The sequence below is a fragment of the Bubalus kerabau genome, chromosome 6 (assembly GCF_029407905.1).
Source record: "Bubalus kerabau isolate K-KA32 ecotype Philippines breed swamp buffalo chromosome 6, PCC_UOA_SB_1v2, whole genome shotgun sequence".
Classification (NCBI taxonomy): domain Eukaryota; kingdom Metazoa; phylum Chordata; class Mammalia; order Artiodactyla; family Bovidae; genus Bubalus; species Bubalus kerabau.
The window spans coordinates 8,624,351-8,645,411 of record NC_073629.1 but is presented as its reverse complement, the minus strand read 5'-3'; the positions used below and the strand labels follow the sequence as shown (position 1 = coordinate 8,645,411).

The window sequence follows — 21,061 nt, the reverse complement described above, 5'->3', positions numbered from 1 at the left end:
CAACGGATGTACCGTACCAGTACTGCGTAGAAAGGAGAGGAGCAACGAGGATACACGGGATGCTACAGGGAATGAGATCCCACATCCTGTCATCACCTGTAATGGAAACCGATCTGAAACCCTAATCCTACATGCCCAGGAGTGAATCACAACGCTGTACAGCGGACACGGGCACCAGGCTGTAGATCGTGCTGTTCTACACTTCCAGAACAACGACTGCCACTCCGGGGAAGTCCGTCAGTCGAGGATCGGTCCAAGAGTAGGAAAAAGAAGAGCTTACATTGTGATCCAGCAGACCCAATCCCGGCTACTCATCGGGAAAAGACAGCACGCCCAATGGGAAGAGAGGCGGGCATCCCCCAGGGTCATCGCAGCCCTCGGTGCCGTAGCCGAGACATGGGAAACGCTCATGTGCCGGTCGGCCCGTGGCCGGCACAAGAAGGTGAGGCAAATACATACCGTGGAATGTGACGCAGCCATCAAGAAGGAGCAGCCATCGCCATGGGCCACAAGGCCGGACGGACCCACAGAAGGGACCACTGAGTGAAGTGGGTCGGGTGGAGAGGGACAAAGCTCTGTGGACTCGAACAACGAATACAAAGGAATGTCTGTGCAACGGGAAACCGACCTTGAGACGTAGAAAAGGTGCATAGGGCTACCCAAGGGGAAAGGCAGGGAAGGGACGAAGTTGGAGTCGGATCAAGAGATAGGAAATACTATGCTTACAGCCGATGAGCAACAGAGCTTTCCTCTGTAGCATGAGAACTGTATTCGTGTCTCACCTTAACCTACACTGGAAAATCACCTGGAAAAGAACAGGGGACTGAATCCCTTTGCCGAGCACCTGAGACTAACCCAGGACTGTAAATCAGTTCTACTCGTGTTGGAAGCCGCAGAAAGAGGAGCAGGCCCTGGCCTGGGGTGGGGGGTGGGGGGAGGCAGGCCAGTGCGACAAATGCAAAGGCAGGTTCCTGGACAAGACTGGGATTTGGAATGGCTCAGGGAGGAACTGGGCGTGGGGAGGAGGGGGGGGTGTGCAGATGGGGGAGGCACCGAGCGGGGTGGGGGTGGGATGATGGGGTGCGTTTGGGGAAGTCGGGGGACGGTGAGGGTGCAGGCTGAGGTGGTGGTGCTCTTGCGGCAGGGCTGATGCTGAGGTGTGGCGCGCAACAGGGTTTCAGGGGGATGGGGTGATGTTGGAGACGGTGAGGCCGTCCCTGTTGGAGACCTATTTCTGCCGAGGGACGGGGAGCTGGTGGACTTCTTTGGAACTCCTCCTGCAAGACTCTGGTCCAGGGACCCTCCAGGCGAAAGGGATGTATGCTTGCCAGATGTGGCAACTTCCTTGCTCCTGGCCGTGCAAACGTAGTGTGATTGATTCTCCGGAGTGTGGGGAGAGTGAGGCAGGGAGCTTGGAGACGGACGTTGTGAAAGGTGACGAGGTGGTGCGGGCGGCTGCCAGCCGTGGGGTATTCCTTCCAGGGCAATCCCTGAGCCCCCGGCTGGGTCCGGGTGAGGAAGCGAGCAAACCCAAGAAAGGTGCCTGGACGCACGGGCGGCTGAGCCCGCAGGGCTTGGGGCCACGGAGGCTTGGCAGCAGGGCCTTTTCTGGGTGGGGTGGGGTGGGGCGGGGTGGTGGGCGTCTGCGTGGGAGAGGCAGCGGGCGGCAGGTAGCAGCCAGCGGTTGCAGGAGCGCTGCCCGGAGCGCCTTTCAGCCGGCAGACCTAGCTGGGCTCTGGGGCTGCAGTGCGGGACCAAAAGGGGACGCTGTGGCTGCATGGGCCGGGAATCGAACCCGGGCCTCCCGCGTGGCAGGCGAGAATTCTACCACTGAACCACCCATGCACCGATGACCCAAGCCGCCCGACGCCGCCCCAGAGGCGCTGACCGCCACCCGCCCGGCACTGCTCACTGCTCGCCCGTCGCCCGTCGGCATCTATCTGCTCTATCGGAACAGGAGACGACGGGAGATAGAGGTTGGGGGTGGGGGGCGCGACCTGAAAGCCAGGATCCGGGCACGTGCAGGGCCCCAGGGCGCGGCGCTCTCGGAGGGACCCACTCGGCCCGTCCCGCGCCTTCTGCGCCGACCACGGCCGCCGCGACCCTGTCGGTGTCGCCCGAGGGGGCCGGGAGCCGACGCCGTCTGCCCGGCGCCGGCATCCCTGTCAGGTGCAGGCGCAGGCGCCGCGTGGTCGCTGCGGCCGCGCGCCGACGTTCCTCTCAGCGACCGCCGGGTCCCGACCCCAAGGCGTGTGAGCCCGGCTCGAGCGCTCTGGCGGCCCGCGCTCCCGAGGTCCGGCTCTGACGGGGTGGTGGTGCTGGTGAGGAGGGGCCCTTTGGCAGAGCGGCTCCTGGCTCGGGGACTGCCGGCTGAGGCAGGGAGCGCGCGCAGGCGGGCTTGGCTGCGGCCCGGGCAGCGGCTTCCCCCGGGAACGGGCGCGGGGGCGCCGGCCGGGCGCCTGTGGGTGGGCTGCACGGGCACGCAGGGCTTCCGCTCCCTCCCCAGAGGAGCACCCTTCCCGGGACGGACTCGTGCCAGGAAGACCGGTGTTCGCTGGCCCGCAGGAAGGCTGGGAGGCACGTGTCCCTGGCGGGCGGCAGGCAGGTGTGGCCCGGCCAAGGCCGCAAGGCGCAGAAGCGTCGAGGGCACGCAGCACCCCCCTGGCGGGCAAGGCGGGGGCTCGGCCGCCTCGGTGTGGCTGGGGAGCGCAGGCGGGCCGGCGGGCCGGCTGCGGAGGACAGGGTGCCGGCCGGAGGGAGAGCGGCCGGGGGCGGACGTGGAAGCAAGGCTGCGAGAGCCAGTTGGCCGTTCCCGGCAGAAGTCGGAGCGCCGGCGACGCGAGGAGGGCTTGCCACCCGCGGCGGGGCTGCGTGCTTCGGCGCGGCCGGGGGCGGGGCGGGGCCGTGGGAGTGAAAGTGGGAGGGTGGGCGAGGGTGGGCGAGGGTGGGCGAGGGGGAAGCGGGGAGGCAGGAAAACCAGCAGCTGCAGCTGCAGCTGCAGCCAGCTGGGGAGGAAGGATGCGCTGAGGAGGACTGAAGGTTCCTGGGGCGGGGGTGCAGGCGGCGGGAGGCAGCGCGTGTGTGGAGAAAGGCAGTGGCGCGGGGAGGACGGGTGCGTTTGTCCGGCGGGCCAAAAGGCTGGCTTGTCAGGAGTGGGATTCGAACCCACGCCTCCAGGGGAGACTGCGACCTGAACGCAGCGCCTTAGACCGCTCGGCCATCCTGACGGCGGGCCTGGCTGGGCGCGTGGCCGCTCGCCTGGCTGGGACCCGACGCGGCGCCAGCCCCGGTGCCCTTGGCGGGCCGCGCGCTGCGCCGCGGCAGGCAGCCAGGCAGGCAGGCAGGCAGGCAGGCGGCCGTCCGGGGTGGGTGTCGACGGAGTCGGCGCGCGGCGGCCGCAGGTCGCGCCCCGGACCCAGCCGGGCCCTGGGCGGGCCGGCCCCTCCCCAGCCGCGCCTCTCCTGGCCGGACGCCGGCCGGCGCGCGCCCACCGTGTCCTCGCAGCCTGGCTTTCCTTCTCGGGCCCCCTTCTGCCGGCGGAATGCCCGCGTTGGAGGCAAGAGGCGGCGCGCACTGGGGCGTGTCCAGTGCCCCGGGGGTCCGGGGCCCTGTCGGGGTGGCGGGCTGCCGCTGTGACCGAGGCGGTTGGTTGGGTGCGCGGTTGGGTCGGGACCCGCGGTGGCCGGGGGCCCGTGCTGGGCAGGGGGACGCGTCGGCAGGCAGCCCGAGAGCCGGTGAGCGGCCGGGCGGTAGGACGGTCGCCGCCGTCCTCGTTAGTATAGTGGTGAGTATCCCCGCCTGTCACGCGGGAGACCGGGGTTCGATTCCCCGACGGGGAGGCCACACCTCCTTTTTGGTGGCCGCGGTCGCTCTCTGTCCTGCCGCCAGGCCCCCAAGGGCCCTTGGTCTCGTCCCGCCGCCTTTGGGCGAGGCGCCAGGGCGCGGTGCCCTGCCTAGCCACCGTCGACCCCCCTCTCCCCGTGCAGCCCTCCAGCCTGACTGAGCCCTTTGTGGTCGCCGGGCGCACGGTCGCCACGGCCGAGCGAGGGCCTCCTTGGCCACCCCACGGCCTTGCCCGACCAGAGCCGGAGCTTGCGGCGCGCCCGGCCGCCCGGCCGCCCACGCACCCACCCCCACTGGCTGCCTCAGTGGGCTCCTAGGCTCGCGACGCCCCCGCCGTGCGGCTCGGCACAGCGCCGCGACGCGTGCAGGCAGCTGGGTCCCGTGTCCCCAAGTCGTCGTGGGAAGTGGCGGCGCCCAGCGCCCGGTGGAGAAGGGCTTTTTTGGCCAGCTGGGTGCGGGAAGCTGCGTGCCCCGCGTTGCCCGCCGGGGCTGAGGGCGGAGGCGTTCGCGGGCCGCGGCGGGGAGCGAAGGGCCGGAGGGCCGCAAGGCCGTCGGGCCGGTGGACCACGCAACGGCGTCGCGCTGGCGCGCATGGGGCGGCGCGCGGCTGCTGGTGGCGCCGGCGGCGGCGCAGAGCCTCCGGCTGACGGGGCGTCGGGGCAGGGATGCGGAGGCGGCGGCGGCGGCGGCGGCGGCGGGGAGCGTATGCTGGGGCGAGCCCGGGGCCGGCGTCCGGAGGCCGCCCGGGCTGTGTAGCGTTGGTGGTATAGTGGTGAGCATAGCTGCCTTCCAAGCAGTTGACCCGGGTTCGATTCCCGGCCAACGCAGCGGGCCGACCTTTTGCTGAGCTGCACCGTCCTCCCGGCAGGGGCGTTCGGGGGGGGGAGAGAGAGCTGGGTGCGGGGAGCCAGCCCGCTGGCCCCGCGGCTTTTGGCGTGTGTGCGAGAAGCCGGCGGCGCGCGCAGTGTTTTGAGGGTGCGGAAAGCAAGACGGCACGCCAGGGCAGGCGGACTGACAGGGCCGGCGGGCGGCTGGACTTGCAAAGGCGGGGTGTGGGCAGCAAGGGGGCGCGGGCGGGTGGCATGGAGGCGCTGGGTTCAGCCGGAGCAGGCGAGGGCCGTGCCCCGACGCTCCCTGGTGGTCTAGTGGTTAGGATTCGGCGCTCTCACCGCCGCGGCCCGGGTTCGATTCCCGGTCAGGGAAGCCTTTCTTCTTCCTCTCCGGAGGCCTGCCACCTGCCGAGGTCCTCGCCGGCGACCCGCCCAGCCTTTTAGCCTACGCAATGGCAACCCACTCTAGTCCTCTTGCCTGGAGAATCCCAGGGACGGGGGAGCCTGGTGGGCTGCCGTCTAGTCTATGGGGTCGCACAGAGTCGGACAGGACTGAAGCGACTTAGCAGCTCAGCACTGCGCCAGAGGCCCCCCCGGGACCCTGCACCTCCAGCCCAAGCGCGATTCAGGCCACCTCCGCCGTCCCCCGGGGCAAAGCTTTTTTGGCCGCAGTGGCGACCTCGCGCCGCGCCGCTTTCACCACGACCGGCCTGAGGCCTCCCATGCCCCGCCTCCCTCCCTCCTGAGGGGCTGCGGCTGCTGGCCCTGGTGGCGGCCGTGATGCTCCTGGGCTTGTGCTGGTTCTCCTGCTGTGGGTGGGGGTGAGGAGGTGGGGTTGGATAGGGCGGGTGGGGGTAGGCGCGGGGGTAGGGGCGCGGGCTGCGGTGGTCACCAACCACCAACGGGGGCCAGCAGCGGCAGGGGCGGTGGCCGCAGCCCAAGGTGAGCGAGGGGGATCTGCCTCTGGGAGAGGGGGCCAGTGGCCACGGACACGCCTGCCTTCCCATGTCCCTCATGCCAGCCACCTCTCTGGGCGGCTTGGCCACTGCGTGCCAGGTCCCGGGCTGGCTGTGACTCCCGTATGCCGCTGGTGTCTCCAAGAGGGTTCTGGTCTGGACTGGGCTCTGGGAGGCGGACCACGGCGCCCGGGAGGCATCGGGATCAGTTCGGTCGCTCAGGGCACTGCAGCAGCCCCAGGCTTCCCTGTCCATCACCGACTCGCGCGGCTTGCTCAAACCCACGTCCGTCCAGTCGGGGATGCCACCCAAGCCTCTCATCTTCTGTCGGGTCGTCCCCGTCTCCTCCTGCCTTCCATCAGGGTCTTTTCCCGTGAGTCAGTCCTGCGGGTCAGGTGGCCAGAGGATCGGAGTTTCAGCTTCAGCCTCAGTCCTTCCAATGAATATCCAGGACTGATTTCCTCTAGGATGGACGGGTTGGGTCTCCTCGCAGTCCAAGGGACTCTCAAGAGTCTTCTCCAACACCGCAGTCCAAAAGCATCAATTCTTCGGCACTCGGCCTTCTTTATACTCCACCTCTCACATCTGTTCGTGACCGCCGGAGAAGCCGTAGCTTTCACGAGACGGACCCTCGTCACACCCCTCGTCTCTGCTTTTGGACATGCTGTCAAGATTGGTCATAGCTTTTCTCCCAAGGAGGCGAACGTCTTTTCATTTCACGGCCGCGGCCGGCGTCTGCAGTGCTTTGGGGGAGCCCCCCCAAATGAAGTCTCGCCCGCTTTCTGTTGTTTCCCCATCTATTTGCCATGAAGTGATGGGACGGGATGCCATGATCTTAGTTTTCTGAATGTTGAGTTTGAAGCCAACGTTTTCACTCTCCTCTTTCACTTTCCTCAAGAGGCTCTTTAGTTCTTCTTCGCTCTCCCCGAGGCCAAGGGGTGAAGATGGATGTGGACCTGTGCCGCGAATCCCACCACCGCGCAGTGGAAGGGAGAGAGCTCGCAGATCCGGGCGGGGCGGGGCGGGCCGGGCCGGCCCGGCCCGGCTGGGAAAAGCTAGCCCACCAGCCGGGAGGCGGCAGATGCGCTCGAGGCAGCGATGCCTGCCGGGGAGGACAACCCGACCATCAGGGTGTTTCCCTTGCCTGACCACAGCTCTCAAGCCTACCGGACTGAGGCAAGGTTTACCCAGGCCTCCCTCCCCCACTCGTAACCAAAGGTGGGCACTCGGGCGCACGCACACACACACACAGACACACACACACACACACACAGAGCGCCCTGTTCCACGCACCCCTCCCCTAGTTATGACATCTAAGAGTTTCCCATTCTCTCTAACCTGTCTATCCAGGATCCACTCTATCCCTCTCCCCTACCTGTCATCGTCTTCCCCTAGGAACTCTCCCCGAGGGTAATCGCCCACCACAGTCTCCCCCTGGGCCAATCTCGGGCTCGTCTATCCCCAAAGGGTTTCATTTCACGCCTGTTCAAGGACTGTGTCCTTCGGAGGTGAAGTGGACGGCCGACGAAGGTCACCAAAGTGCGTAGAGGGCGGCACATTTGGGTGCGAAAGGCACGAAGCCGAGTCCCCTTTGGGAAAAGAGCCCCCGTGTCCCGACGTGTGCTTGTGGTTGTTAAAGGAGGTCTCCTTGAGGCCCCTGCCGTGTCGTGGGCGTCAGCGTGCGTGGGGGAGAGTATGGGACGAAGGTGCTTGGGGCCCTGGCTGGTGGGCGCCCCACGTGGATCAGGGACCTGGGCAGCGCGATCACAGGCAGAGGGGGCGGCAGCGAGCCGAGGGGCTGGCAGGCAGGCCCGGGGGTGCTTGGGTGGGGTCTGCCTGGAGGGCCGGCGGGAAGGGGCGTGTGGGGCTCGCGGGAACCTGGCCCAAAGATCGGCAGGCCACTTGAGCAGGCCCTCTGCAGAAGCATGGGCGCGGTGGCGAAGCCGTGCCAGGCGCAGGTGAGAGGCCGGGACGGATCTGCGGGAGGTAGGGCTGGGCGCGGGGTCGGGGTGGGTCTGTGGAGCCGGAGGGAGGCCCGAGCTGGTGAACGTCAGGGCAGGGCAGGCCAGGCCAGGGCAGGACGTGTGAGGGGGGGCCCGAGCTCCAGGGGGATGGCGGCGGGGGTGGGGGCAAGGGGCCGAGCCTGGAGTCTGGAGGGAAAGGCAGAGGGCAGGCCGTGACAGTGAGGGTGCTGTGGCGTGAGGAAGATGGTGCGAGAGCACTCCATTTGGGCGGGGTGGCGGGTGAACGGGCGAGCCACACTGGTGCGCGGTGCCGCAGGCTGCTCAGGCTCAGCGGTGGGCTGAGGACACAGGCAAGCGAACGACAGAAACGGAGTGCCAGATGGGGGCCAGAACTGGTCCGAGATGGGTGGGTGGGCCCGCCGTACCGCCCCAGAGACCAAAGTCACCACTCATCAGGAGCAAATGTCCAGTCTCGGGTGTGACATGGCTGGGGGGTCAGGGTAGGATGGGGGGTGGTGGTTGGGAGCTCGGGTGGCTGAGATTTCACGAGGACCAAGGAGAGCTCCCATGTGACCGAGCACAGTCATCCCTCCAGGGTACACACCCGCAGAGGGCAAACGTCGGGGAGGTCTGAGGTCCGCACACCGCCACGGACACGGCAGCACTGTTTGCCGTCGCCAAGACACGGAGCAAGGCCCAGCGCCCATGCACACGTGGCGGGCCCGAGAAGAGGTGGCACAGGTGTAGCATGGAACCATCACTCAGGCATAAGGAAATAAACCAAGTGTTGCCATTTGTCACAAGCAATGACGGACCTAGAGACTCTTACACTTGGTGAAGAATGTCAGACCGCGTGGGACAAAGACATGTGGAACGTGTGAAAGAATGCAAAACGACGCTATTTGCCGGGGAGAAACCCACTCACGCAGAACACCACCTTAGGGTAACGCCAGCGGAAAGGCAGCGCTGGAGCGATGAGTGCGCAGCTGGGACCAACAGATACGCAGGACCCTGGATAGAGGGAGAAGCGCCCAGGTGATCCAGTTCAACACAGGGAATAAGCGTCAGGACCCTGGAATACCCTCAAGTGGAAAAGAATCTGAAAACATACACGAAATCCAAAATCTGTACATGGGAAACAGAATCACTTTGCGGTCCATCGGAAACGAGCACAATATTGGAAATCCACTGTACTTCCGCAACAACCGCAACTCCGACATTCGAGTAAGCTTTGACAAGAAAACGAAATCTACAGGCAACTAAGTCAGCGGGAAACAGGCGAGCTGTCCCAAGCCCACCCTGGGTACATACCCGTGAGAGCCGCAACTCTTCATTCGGAAAGACACATGCCAACCCCACGGTCATGGCAGCACTGTTTGCCGTAGCCGAGACGTGGAGGAAACCCTAGTGCCCATCCCCAACGGCTCACCCACGAAGGTGCCATACCAGAGAAAGGGAGAGAATGGGATGCCACTGAGCCGTCCACACGAGTCAAGTTAGTGTCACTGGCAGCAACAGCGGCTGGAGCTGCAGAATATTACCCTTGGTGAGGGAAGTCACACAGACAGGGTCACAGATGGGGGAATCTAAAGTGTTGTACATATTCACCCCTGTGCCCACCAGCGACAGACTCTCAGGCTCGGGAAAGCAGCCTCGGGCTTCCCAAGGGCAGAGTCACGCACGGAGGGATGGATGAGGAGCCGGCCTCAACGGATGTACCGTACCAGTACTGCGTAGAAAGGAGAGGAGCAACGAGGATACACGGGATGCTACAGGGAATGAGATCCCACATCCTGTCATCACCTGTAACGGAAACCGATCTGAAACCCTAATCCTACATGCCCAGGAGTGAATCACAACGCTGTACAGCGGACACGGGCACCAGGCTGTAGATCGTGCTGTTCTACACTTCCAGAACAACGACTGCCACTCCGGGGAAGTCCGTCAGTCGAGGATCGGTCCAAGAGTAGGAAAAAGAAGAGCTTACATTGTGATCCAGCAGACCCAATCCCGGCTACTCATCGGGAAAAGACAGCACGCCCAATGGGAAGAGAGGCGGGCATCCCCCAGGGTCATCGCAGCCCTCGGTGCCGTAGCCGAGACATGGGAAACGCTCATGTGCCGGTCGGCCCGTGGCCGGCACAAGAAGGTGAGGCAAATACATACCGTGGAATGTGACGCAGCCATCAAGAAGGAGCAGCCATCGCCATGGGCCACAAGGCCGGACGGACCCACAGAAGGGACCACTGAGTGAAGTGGGTCGGGTGGAGAGGGACAAAGCTCTGTGGACTCGAACAACGAATACAAAGGAATGTCTGTGCAACGGGAAACCGACCTTGAGACGTAGAAAAGGTGCATAGGGCTACCCAAGGGGAAAGGCAGGGAAGGGACGAAGTTGGAGTCGGATCAAGAGATAGGAAATACTATGCTTACAGCCGATGAGCAACAGAGCTTTCCTCTGTAGCATGAGAACTGTATTCGTGTCTCACCTTAACCTACACTGGAAAATCACCTGGAAAAGAACAGGGGACTGAATCCCTTTGCCGAGCACCTGAGACTAACCCAGGACTGTAAATCAGTTCTACTCGTGTTGGAAGCCGCAGAAAGAGGAGCAGGCCCTGGCCTGGGGTGGGGGGTGGGGGGAGGCAGGCCAGTGCGACAAATGCAAAGGCAGGTTCCTGGACAAGACTGGGATTTGGAATGGCTCAGGGAGGAACTGGGCGTGGGGAGGAGGGGGGGGTGTGCAGATGGGGGAGGCACCGAGCGGGGTGGGGGTGGGATGATGGGGTGCGTTTGGGGAAGTCGGGGGACGGTGAGGGTGCAGGCTGAGGTGGTGGTGCTCTTGCGGCAGGGCTGATGCTGAGGTGTGGCGCGCAACAGGGTTTCAGGGGGATGGGGTGATGTTGGAGACGGTGAGGCCGTCCCTGTTGGAGACCTATTTCTGCCGAGGGACGGGGAGCTGGTGGACTTCTTTGGAACTCCTCCTGCAAGACTCTGGTCCAGGGACCCTCCAGGCGAAAGGGATGTATGCTTGCCAGATGTGGCAACTTCCTTGCTCCTGGCCGTGCAAACGTAGTGTGATTGATTCTCCGGAGTGTGGGGAGAGTGAGGCAGGGAGCTTGGAGACGGACGTTGTGAAAGGTGACGAGGTGGTGCGGGCGGCTGCCAGCCGTGGGGTATTCCTTCCAGGGCAATCCCTGAGCCCCCGGCTGGGTCCGGGTGAGGAAGCGAGCAAACCCAAGAAAGGTGCCTGGACGCACGGGCGGCTGAGCCCGCAGGGCTTGGGGCCACGGAGGCTTGGCAGCAGGGCCTTTTCTGGGTGGGGTGGGGTGGGGCGGGGTGGTGGGCGTCTGCGTGGGAGAGGCAGCGGGCGGCAGGTAGCAGCCAGCGGTTGCAGGAGCGCTGCCCGGAGCGCCTTTCAGCCGGCAGACCTAGCTGGGCTCTGGGGCTGCAGTGCGGGACCAAAAGGGGACGCTGTGGCTGCATGGGCCGGGAATCGAACCCGGGCCTCCCGCGTGGCAGGCGAGAATTCTACCACTGAACCACCCATGCACCGATGACCCAAGCCGCCCGACGCCGCCCCAGAGGCGCTGACCGCCACCCGCCCGGCACTGCTCACTGCTCGCCCGTCGCCCGTCGGCATCTATCTGCTCTATCGGAACAGGAGACGACGGGAGATAGAGGTTGGGGGTGGGGGGCACGACCTGAAAGCCAGGATCCGGGCACGTGCAGGGCCCCAGGGCGCGGCGCTCTCGGAGGGACCCACTCGGCCCGTCCCGCGCCTTCTGCGCCGACCACGGCCGCCGCGACCCTGTCGGTGTCGCCCGAGGGGGCCGGGAGCCGACGCCGTCTGCCCGGCGCCGGCATCCCTGTCAGGTGCAGGCGCAGGCGCCGCGTGGTCGCTGCGGCCGCGCGCCGACGTTCCTCTCAGCGACCGCCGGGTCCCGACCCCAAGGCGTGTGAGCCCGGCTCGAGCGCTCTGGCGGCCCGCGCTCCCGAGGTCCGGCTCTGACGGGGTGGTGGTGCTGGTGAGGAGGGGCCCTTTGGCAGAGCGGCTCCTGGCTCGGGGACTGCCGGCTGAGGCAGGGAGCGCGCGCAGGCGGGCTTGGCTGCGGCCCGGGCAGCGGCTTCCCCCGGGAACGGGCGCGGGGGCGCCGGCCGGGCGCCTGTGGGTGGGCTGCACGGGCACGCAGGGCTTCCGCTCCCTCCCCAGAGGAGCACCCTTCCCGGGACGGACTCGTGCCAGGAAGACCGGTGTTCGCTGGCCCGCAGGAAGGCTGGGAGGCACGTGTCCCTGGCGGGCGGCAGGCAGGTGTGGCCCGGCCAAGGCCGCAAGGCGCAGAAGCGTCGAGGGCACGCAGCACCCCCCTGGCGGGCAAGGCGGGGGCTCGGCCGCCTCGGTGTGGCTGGGGAGCGCAGGCGGGCCGGCGGGCCGGCTGCGGAGGACAGGGTGCCGGCCGGAGGGAGAGCGGCCGGGGGCGGACGTGGAAGCAAGGCTGCGAGAGCCAGTTGGCCGTTCCCGGCAGAAGTCGGAGCGCCGGCGACGCGAGGAGGGCTTGCCACCCGCGGCGGGGCTGCGTGCTTCGGCGCGGCCGGGGGCGGGGCGGGGCCGTGGAAGTGAAAGTGGGAGGGTGGGCGAGGGTGGGCGAGGGTGGGCGAGGGGGAAGCGGGGAGGCAGGAAAACCAGCAGCTGCAGCTGCAGCTGCAGCCAGCTGGGGAGGAAGGATGCGCTGAGGAGGACTGAAGGTTCCTGGGGCGGGGGTGCAGGCGGCGGGAGGCAGCGCGTGTGTGGAGAAAGGCAGTGGCGCGGGGAGGACGGGTGCGTTTGTCCGGCGGGCCAAAAGGCTGGCTTGTCAGGAGTGGGATTCGAACCCACGCCTCCAGGGGAGACTGCGACCTGAACGCAGCGCCTTAGACCGCTCGGCCATCCTGACGGCGGGCCTGGCTGGGCGCGTGGCCGCTCGCCTGGCTGGGACCCGACGCGGCGCCAGCCCCGGTGCCCTTGGCGGGCCGCGCGCTGCGCCGCGGCAGGCAGCCAGGCAGGCAGGCAGGCAGGCAGGCGGCCGTCCGGGGTGGGTGTCGACGGAGTCGGCGCGCGGCGGCCGCAGGTCGCGCCCCGGACCCAGCCGGGCCCTGGGCGGGCCGGCCCCTCCCCAGCCGCGCCTCTCCTGGCCGGACGCCGGCCGGCGCGCGCCCACCGTGTCCTCGCAGCCTGGCTTTCCTTCTCGGGCCCCCTTCTGCCGGCGGAATGCCCGCGTTGGAGGCAAGAGGCGGCGCGCACTGGGGCGTGTCCAGTGCCCCGGGGGTCCGGGGCCCTGTCGGGGTGGCGGGCTGCCGCTGTGACCGAGGCGGTTGGTTGGGTGCGCGGTTGGGTCGGGACCCGCGGTGGCCGGGGGCCCGTGCTGGGCAGGGGGACGCGTCGGCAGGCAGCCCGAGAGCCGGTGAGCGGCCGGGCGGTAGGACGGTCGCCGCCGTCCTCGTTAGTATAGTGGTGAGTATCCCCGCCTGTCACGCGGGAGACCGGGGTTCGATTCCCCGACGGGGAGGCCACACCCCCTTTTTGGTGGCCGCGGTCGCTCTCTGTCCTGCCGCCAGGCCCCCAAGGGCCCTTGGTCTCGTCCCGCCGCCTTTGGGCGAGGCGCCAGGGCGCGGTGCCCTGCCTAGCCACCGTCGACCCCCCTCTCCCCGTGCAGCCCTCCAGCCTGACTGAGCCCTTTGTGGTCGCCGGGCGCACGGTCGCCACGGCCGAGCGAGGGCCTCCTTGGCCACCCCACGGCCTTGCCCGACCAGAGCCGGAGCTTGCGGCGCGCCCGGCCGCCCGGCCGCCCACGCACCCACCCCCACTGGCTGCCTCAGTGGGCTCCTAGGCTCGCGACGCCCCCGCCGTGCGGCTCGGCACAGCGCCGCGACGCGTGCAGGCAGCTGGGTCCCGTGTCCCCAAGTCGTCGTGGGAAGTGGCGGCGCCCAGCGCCCGGTGGAGAAGGGCTTTTTTGGCCAGCTGGGTGCGGGAAGCTGCGTGCCCCGCGTTGCCCGCCGGGGCTGAGGGCGGAGGCGTTCGCGGGCCGCGGCGGGGAGCGAAGGGCCGGAGGGCCGCAAGGCCGTCGGGCCGGTGGACCACGCAACGGCGTCGCGCTGGCGCGCATGGGGCGGCGCGCGGCTGCTGGTGGCGCCGGCGGCGGCGCAGAGCCTCCGGCTGACGGGGCGTCGGGGCAGGGATGCGGAGGCGGCGGCGGCGGCGGCGGCGGCGGGGAGCGTATGCTGGGGCGAGCCCGGGGCCGGCGTCCGGAGGCCGCCCGGGCTGTGTAGCGTTGGTGGTATAGTGGTGAGCATAGCTGCCTTCCAAGCAGTTGACCCGGGTTCGATTCCCGGCCAACGCAGCGGGCCGACCTTTTGCTGAGCTGCACCGTCCTCCCGGCAGGGGCGTTCGGGGGGGGGAGAGAGAGCTGGGTGCGGGGAGCCAGCCCGCTGGCCCCGCGGCTTTTGGCGTGTGTGCGAGAAGCCGGCGGCGCGCGCAGTGTTTTGAGGGTGCGGAAAGCAAGACGGCACGCCAGGGCAGGCGGACTGACAGGGCCGGCGGGCGGCTGGACTTGCAAAGGCGGGGTGTGGGCAGCAAGGGGGCGCGGGCGGGTGGCATGGAGGCGCTGGGTTCAGCCGGAGCAGGCGAGGGCCGTGCCCCGACGCTCCCTGGTGGTCTAGTGGTTAGGATTCGGCGCTCTCACCGCCGCGGCCCGGGTTCGATTCCCGGTCAGGGAAGCCTTTCTTCTTCCTCTCCGGAGGCCTGCCACCTGCCGAGGTCCTCGCCGGCGACCCGCCCAGCCTTTTAGCCTACGCAATGGCAACCCACTCTAGTCCTCTTGCCTGGAGAATCCCAGGGACGGGGGAGCCTGGTGGGCTGCCGTCTAGTCTATGGGGTCGCACAGAGTCGGACAGGACTGAAGCGACTTAGCAGCTCAGCACTGCGCCAGAGGCCCCCCCGGGACCCTGCACCTCCAGCCCAAGCGCGATTCAGGCCACCTCCGCCGTCCCCCGGGGCAAAGCTTTTTTGGCCGCAGTGGCGACCTCGCGCCGCGCCGCTTTCACCACGACCGGCCTGAGGCCTCCCATGCCCCGCCTCCCTCCCTCCTGAGGGGCTGCGGCTGCTGGCCCTGGTGGCGGCCGTGATGCTCCTGGGCTTGTGCTGGTTCTCCTGCTGTGGGTGGGGGTGAGGAGGTGGGGTTGGATAGGGCGGGTGGGGGTAGGCGCGGGGGTAGGGGCGCGGGCTGCGGTGGTCACCAACCACCAACGGGGGCCAGCAGCGGCAGGGGCGGTGGCCGCAGCCCAAGGTGAGCGAGGGGGATCTGCCTCTGGGAGAGGGGGCCAGTGGCCACGGACACGCCTGCCTTCCCATGTCCCTCATGCCAGCCACCTCTCTGGGCGGCTTGGCCACTGCGTGCCAGGTCCCGGGCTGGCTGTGACTCCCGTATGCCGCTGGTGTCTCCAAGAGGGTTCTGGTCTGGACTGGGCTCTGGGAGGCGGACCACGGCGCCCGGGAGGCATCGGGATCAGTTCGGTCGCTCAGGGCACTGCAGCAGCCCCAGGCTTCCCTGTCCATCACCGACTCGCGCGGCTTGCTCAAACCCACGTCCGTCCAGTCGGGGATGCCACCCAAGCCTCTCATCTTCTGTCGGGTCGTCCCCGTCTCCTCCTGCCTTCCATCAGGGTCTTTTCCCGTGAGTCAGTCCTGCGGGTCAGGTGGCCAGAGGATCGGAGTTTCAGCTTCAGCCTCAGTCCTTCCAATGAATATCCAGGACTGATTTCCTCTAGGATGGACGGGTTGGGTCTCCTCGCAGTCCAAGGGACTCTCAAGAGTCTTCTCCAACACCGCAGTCCAAAAGCATCAATTCTTCGGCACTCGGCCTTCTTTATACTCCACCTCTCACATCTGTTCGTGACCGCCGGAGAAGCCGTAGCTTTCACGAGACGGACCCTCGTCACACCCCTCGTCTCTGCTTTTGGACATGCTGTCAAGATTGGTCATAGCTTTTCTCCCAAGGAGGCGAACGTCTTTTCATTTCACGGCCGCGGCCGGCGTCTGCAGTGCTTTGGGGGAGCCCCCCCAAATGAAGTCTCGCCCGCTTTCTGTTGTTTCCCCATCTATTTGCCATGAAGTGATGGGACGGGATGCCATGATCTTAGTTTTCTGAATGTTGAGTTTGAAGCCAACGTTTTCACTCTCCTCTTTCACTTTCCTCAGGAGGCTCTTTAGTTCTTCTTCGCTCTCCCCGAGGCCAAGGGGTGAAGATGGATGTGGACCTGTGCCGCGAATCCCACCACCGCGCAGTGGAAGGGAGAGAGCTCGCAGATCCGGGCGGGGCGGGGCGGGCCGGGCCGGCCCGGCCCGGCTGGGAAAAGCTAGCCCACCAGCCGGGAGGCGGCAGATGCGCTCGAGGCAGCGATGCCTGCCGGGGAGGACAACCCGACCATCAGGGTGTTTCCCTTGCCTGACCACAGCTCTCAAGCCTACCGGACTGAGGCAAGGTTTACCCAGGCCTCCCTCCCCCACTCGTAACCAAAGGTGGGCACTCGGGCGCACGCACACACACACACAGACACACACACACACACACACAGAGCGCCCTGTTCCACGCACCCCTCCCCTAGTTATGACATCTAAGAGTTTCCCATTCTCTCTAACCTGTCTATCCAGGATCCACTCTATCCCTCTCCCCTACCTGTCATCGTCTTCCCCTAGGAACTCTCCCCGAGGGTAATCGCCCACCACAGTCTCCCCCTGGGCCAATCTCGGGCTCGTCTATCCCCAAAGGGTTTCATTTCACGCCTGTTCAAGGACTGTGTCCTTCGGAGGTGAAGTGGACGGCCGACGAAGGTCACCAAAGTGCGTAGAGGGCGGCACATTTGGGTGCGAAAGGCACGAAGCCGAGTCCCCTTTGGGAAAAGAGCCCCGTGTCCCGACGTGTGCTTGTGGTTGTTAAAGGAGGTCTCCTTGAGGCCCCTGCCGTGTCGTGGGCGTCAGCGTGCGTGGGGGAGAGTATGGGACGAAGGTGCTTGGGGCCCTGGCTGGTGGGCGCCCCACGTGGATCAGGGACCTGGGCAGCGCGATCACAGGCAGAGGGGGCGGCAGCGAGCCGAGGGGCTGGCAGGCAGGCCCGGGGGTGCTTGGGTGGGGTCTGCCTGGAGGGCCGGCGGGAAGGGGCGTGTGGGGCTCGCGGGAACCTGGCCCAAAGATCGGCAGGCCACTTGAGCAGGCCCTCTGCAGAAGCATGGGCGCGGTGGCGAAGCCGTGCCAGGCGCAGGTGAGAGGCCGGGACGGATCTGCGGGAGGTAGGGCTGGGCGCGGGGTCGGGGTGGGTCTGTGGAGCCGGAGGGAGGCCCGAGCTGGTGAACGTCAGGGCAGGGCAGGCCAGGCCAGGGCAGGACGTGTGAGGGGGGGCCCGAGCTCCAGGGGGATGGCGGCGGGGGTGGGGGCAAGGGGCCGAGCCTGGAGTCTGGAGGGAAAGGCAGAGGGCAGGCCGTGACAGTGAGGGTGCTGTGGCGTGAGGAAGATGGTGCGAGAGCACTCCATTTGGGCGGGGTGGCGGGTGAACGGGCGAGCCACACTGGTGCGCGGTGCCGCAGGCTGCTCAGGCTCAGCGGTGGGCTGAGGACACAGGCAAGCGAACGACAGAAACGGAGTGCCAGATGGGGGCCAGAACTGGTCCGAGATGGGTGGGTGGGCCCGCCGTACCGCCCCAGAGACCAAAGTCACCACTCATCAGGAGCAAATGTCCAGTCTCGGGTGTGACATGGCTGGGGGGTCAGGGTAGGATGGGGGGTGGTGGTTGGGAGCTCGGGTGGCTGAGATTTCACGAGGACCAAGGAGAGCTCCCATGTGACCGAGCACAGTCATCCCTCCAGGGTACACACCCGCAGAGGGCAAACGTCGGGGAGGTCTGAGGTCCGCACACCGCCACGGACACGGCAGCACTGTTTGCCGTCGCCAAGACACGGAGCAAGGCCCAGCGCCCATGCACACGTGGCGGGCCCGAGAAGAGGTGGCACAGGTGTAGCATGGAACCATCACTCAGGCATAAGGAAATAAACCAAGTGTTGCCATTTGTCACAAGCAATGACGGACCTAGAGACTCTTACACTTGGTGAAGAATGTCAGACCGCGTGGGACAAAGACATGTGGAACGTGTGAAAGAATGCAAAACGACGCTATTTGCCGGGGAGAAACCCACTCACGCAGAACACCACCTTAGGGTAACGCCAGCGGAAAGGCAGCGCTGGAGCGATGAGTGCGCAGCTGGGACCAACAGATACGCAGGACCCTGGATAGAGGGAGAAGCGCCCAGGTGATCCAGTTCAACACAGGGAATAAGCGTCAGGACCCTGGAATACCCTCAAGTGGAAAAGAATCTGAAAACATACACGAAATCCAAAATCTGTACATGGGAAACAGAATCACTTTGCGGTCCATCGGAAACGAGCACAATATTGGAAATCCACTGTACTTCCGCAACAACCGCAACTCCGACATTCGAGTAAGCTTTGACAAGAAAACGAAATCTACAGGCAACTAAGTCAGCGGGAAACAGGCGAGCTGTCCCAAGCCCACCCTGGGTACATACCCGTGAGAGCCGCAACTCTTCATTCGGAAAGACACATGCCAACCCCACGGTCATGGCAGCACTGTTTGCCGTAGCCGAGACGTGGAGGAAACCCTAGTGCCCATCCCCAACGGCTCACCCACGAAGGTGCCATACCAGAGAAAGGGAGAGAATGGGATGCCACTGAGCCGTCCACACGAGTCAAGTTAGTGTCACTGGCAGCAACAGCGGCTGGAGCTGCAGAATATTACCCTTGGTGAGGGAAGTCACACAGACAGGGTCACAGATGGGGGAATCTAAAGTGTTGTACATATTCACCCTGTGCCCACCAGCGACAGACTCTCAGGCTCGGGAAAGCAGCCTCGGGCTTCCCAAGGGCAGAGTCACGCACGGAGGGATGGATGAGGAGCCGGGCTCAACGGATGTACCGTACCAGTACTGCGTAGAAAGGAGAGGAGCAACGAGGATACACGGGATGCTACAGGGAATGAGATCCCACATCCTGTCATCACCTGTAACGGAAACCGATCTGAAACCCTAATCCTACATGCCCAGGAGTGAATCACAACGCTGTACAGCGGACACGGGCACCAGGCTGTAGATCGTGCTGTTCTACACTTCCAGAACAACGACTGCCACTCCGGGGAAGTCCGTCAGTCGAGGATCGGTCCAAGAGTAGGAAAAAGAAGAGCTTACATTGTGATCCAGCAGACCCAATCCCGGCTACTCATCGGGAAAAGACAGCACGCCCAATGGGAAGAGAGGCGGGCATCCCCCAGGGTCATCGCAGCCCTCGGTGCCGTAGCCGAGACATGGGAAACGCTCATGTGCCGGTCGGCCCATGGCCGGCACAAGAAGGTGAGGCAAATACATACCGTGGAATGTGACGCAGCCATCAAGAAGGAGCAGCCATCGCCATGGGCCACAAGGCCGGACGGACCCACAGAAGGGACCACTGAGTGAAGTGGGTCGGGTGGAGAGGGACAAAGCTCTGTGGACTCGAACAACGAATACAAAGGAATGTCTGTGCAACGGGAAACCGACCTTGAGACGTAGAAAAGGTGCATAGGGCTACCCAAGGGGAAAGGCAGGGAAGGGACGAAGTTGGAGTCGGATCAAGAGATAGGAAATACTATGCTTACAGCCGATGAGCAACAGAGCTTTCCTCTGTAGCATGAGAACTGTATTCGTGTCTCACCTTAACCTACACTGGAAAATCACCTGGAAAAGAACAGGGGACTGAATCCCTTTGCCGAGCACCTGAGACTAACCCAGGACTGTAAATCAGTTCTACTCGTGTTGGAAGCCGCAGAAAGAGGAGCAGGCCCTGGCCTGGGGTGGGGGGTGGGGGGAGGCAGGCCAGTGCGACAAATGCAAAGGCAGGTTCCTGGACAAGACTGGGATTTGGAATGGCTCAGGGAGGAACTGGGCGTGGGGAGGAGGGGGGGTGTGCAGATGGGGGAGGCACCGAGCGGGGTGGGGGTGGGATGATGGGGTGCGTTTGGGGAAGTCGGGGGACGGTGAGGGTGCAGGCTGAGGTGGTGGTGCTCTTGCGGCAGGGCTGATGCTGAGGTGTGGCGCGCAACAGGGTTTCAGGGGGATGGGGTGATGTTGGAGACGGTGAGGCCGTCCCTGTTGGAGACCTATTTCTGCCGAGGGACGGGGAGCTGGTGGACTTCTTTGGAACTCCTCCTGCAAGACTCTGGTCCAGGGACCCTCCAGGCGAAAGGGATGTATGCTTGCCAGATGTGGCAACTTCCTTGCTCCTGGCCGTGCAAACGTAGTGTGATTGATTCTCCGGAGTGTGGGGAGAGTGAGGCAGGGAGCTTGGAGACGGACGTTGTGAAAGGTGACGAGGTGGTGCGGGCGGCTGCCAGCCGTGGGGTATTCCTTCCAGGGCAATCCCTGAGCCCCCGGCTGGGTCCGGGTGAGGAAGCGAGCAAACCCAAGAAAGGTGCCTGGACGCACGGGCGGCTGAGCCCGCAGGGCTTGGGGCCACGGAGGCTTGGCAGCAGGGCCTTTTCTGGGTGGGGTGGGGTGGGGCGGGGTGGTGGGCGTCTGCGTGGGAGAGGCAGCGGGCGGCAGGTAGCAGCCAGCGGTTGCAGGAGCGCTGCCCGGAGCGCCTTTCAGCCGGCAGACCTAGCTGGGCTCTGGGGCTGCAGTGCGGGACCAAAAGGGGACGCTGTGGCTGCATGGGCCGGGAATCGAACCCGGGCCTCCCGCGTGGCAGGCGAGAATTCTACCACTGAACCACCCATGCACCGATGACCCAAGCCGCCCGACGCCGCCCCAGAGGCGCTGACCGCCACCCGCCCGGCACTGCTCACTGCTCGCCCGTCGCCCGTCGGCATCTATCTGCTCTATCGGAACAGGAGACGACGGGAGATAGAGGTTGGGGGTGGGGGGGCGCGACCTGAAAGCCAGGATCCGGGCACGTGCAGGGCCCCAGGGCGCGGCGCTCTCGGAGGGACCCACTCGGCCCGTCCCGCGCCTTCTGCGCCGACCACGGCCGCCGCGACCCTGTCGGTGTCGCCCGAGGGGGCCGGGAGCCGACGCCGTCTGCCCGGCGCCGGCATCCCTGTCAGGTGCAGGCGCAGGCGCCGCGTGGTCGCTGCGGCCGCGCGCCGACGTTCCTCTCAGCGACCGCCGGGTCCCGACCCCAAGGCGTGTGAGCCCGGCTCGAGCGCTCTGGCGGCCCGCGCTCCCGAGGTCCGGCTCTGACGGGGTGGTGGTGCTGGTGAGGAGGGGCCCTTTGGCAGAGCGGCTCCTGGCTCGGGGACTGCCGGCTGAGGCAGGGAGCGCGCGCAGGCGGGCTTGGCTGCGGCCCGGGCAGCGGCTTCCCCCGGGAACGGGCGCGGGGGCGCCGGCCGGGCGCCTGT

The 21,061-nt window shown here is 66.0% G+C and overlaps 11 non-coding genes across 11 annotated transcripts; 6 read left to right on the top strand and 5 right to left on the bottom strand.

The window, feature by feature from the left end:
• Positions 1–1,774: 1,774 nt before the first annotated feature.
• Positions 1,775–1,845, bottom strand: TRNAG-GCC (transfer RNA glycine (anticodon GCC)). Its single transcript has one exon. It is a non-coding gene; the product is annotated as a tRNA-Gly (tRNA).
• Positions 1,846–3,144: 1,299 nt separating this feature from the next.
• Positions 3,145–3,227, bottom strand: TRNAL-CAG (transfer RNA leucine (anticodon CAG)). The gene has a single exon. It is a non-coding gene; the product is annotated as a tRNA-Leu (tRNA).
• A 540-nt stretch (positions 3,228–3,767) lies between these two features.
• On the top strand, positions 3,768–3,839 carry TRNAD-GUC (transfer RNA aspartic acid (anticodon GUC)). Its single transcript has one exon. It is a non-coding gene; the product is annotated as a tRNA-Asp (tRNA).
• A 759-nt stretch (positions 3,840–4,598) lies between these two features.
• Positions 4,599–4,670, top strand: TRNAG-UCC (transfer RNA glycine (anticodon UCC)). Its single transcript has one exon. It is a non-coding gene; the product is annotated as a tRNA-Gly (tRNA).
• A 304-nt stretch (positions 4,671–4,974) lies between these two features.
• TRNAE-CUC (transfer RNA glutamic acid (anticodon CUC)) lies at positions 4,975–5,046 on the top strand. The gene has a single exon. It is a non-coding gene; the product is annotated as a tRNA-Glu (tRNA).
• A 6,028-nt stretch (positions 5,047–11,074) lies between these two features.
• On the bottom strand, positions 11,075–11,145 carry TRNAG-GCC (transfer RNA glycine (anticodon GCC)). The gene has a single exon. It is a non-coding gene; the product is annotated as a tRNA-Gly (tRNA).
• Positions 11,146–12,444: 1,299 nt separating this feature from the next.
• On the bottom strand, positions 12,445–12,527 carry TRNAL-CAG (transfer RNA leucine (anticodon CAG)). Its single transcript has one exon. It is a non-coding gene; the product is annotated as a tRNA-Leu (tRNA).
• Positions 12,528–13,067: 540 nt separating this feature from the next.
• On the top strand, positions 13,068–13,139 carry TRNAD-GUC (transfer RNA aspartic acid (anticodon GUC)). Its single transcript has one exon. It is a non-coding gene; the product is annotated as a tRNA-Asp (tRNA).
• Positions 13,140–13,898: 759 nt separating this feature from the next.
• TRNAG-UCC (transfer RNA glycine (anticodon UCC)) lies at positions 13,899–13,970 on the top strand. The gene has a single exon. It is a non-coding gene; the product is annotated as a tRNA-Gly (tRNA).
• A 304-nt stretch (positions 13,971–14,274) lies between these two features.
• TRNAE-CUC (transfer RNA glutamic acid (anticodon CUC)) lies at positions 14,275–14,346 on the top strand. Its single transcript has one exon. It is a non-coding gene; the product is annotated as a tRNA-Glu (tRNA).
• A 6,025-nt stretch (positions 14,347–20,371) lies between these two features.
• Positions 20,372–20,442, bottom strand: TRNAG-GCC (transfer RNA glycine (anticodon GCC)). Its single transcript has one exon. It is a non-coding gene; the product is annotated as a tRNA-Gly (tRNA).
• Positions 20,443–21,061: the final 619 nt, after the last annotated feature.